The sequence below is a fragment of the Penaeus monodon genome, chromosome 32, assembly GCF_015228065.2.
Source record: "Penaeus monodon isolate SGIC_2016 chromosome 32, NSTDA_Pmon_1, whole genome shotgun sequence".
Lineage (NCBI taxonomy): Eukaryota > Metazoa > Arthropoda > Malacostraca > Decapoda > Penaeidae > Penaeus > Penaeus monodon.
This window is the reverse complement of record NC_051417.1, coordinates 22,063,671-22,064,189: the sequence shown is the minus strand read 5'-3', so window position 1 is coordinate 22,064,189 and position 519 is coordinate 22,063,671.

The following is a 519-nucleotide window of genomic DNA, read 5'->3' as shown; positions in this document are numbered from 1 at the left end:
ATGAATTCACTATTTCCGTCGTAAAAGAGTATTATTCTGTATCTTGCATTCTAACGCCGAGATATGTTTTTTTGTAAGAATATTTTCTTGGTATCTGATATTATCATAATAGATTTTGTCATCATTAGCATTTTGATATAAATGTATATAAACATTTAGTTCCTCTTGTAATGTAAAAAATATGTGAATGTTATCTATTCGATATTCAGTTGCCATCACGTAATTATTATCATAGTATATTGCATTTTCACCAGAATTTATTTCGATTGAGAACTCTCGTCACATTATCAATCCGCAGACAAAAAAAATGTCGCGGATTTTCCTATTTCGAAAACCAACAACCCAAAAGCAGTACTTCTGACAAACATGACAGTGGTATGAGTTATTTCTTGACATCCCCCCCCTATTCCCCTACCCAATCCCCGCGTCGGGTAAAGTCTAATTATATAGCTTTTGGGAGTAAGGTAACACCTGTCACTAACCTTCGCCTGGTCGTGAGTCGGATGTGGTGTTTGCTAG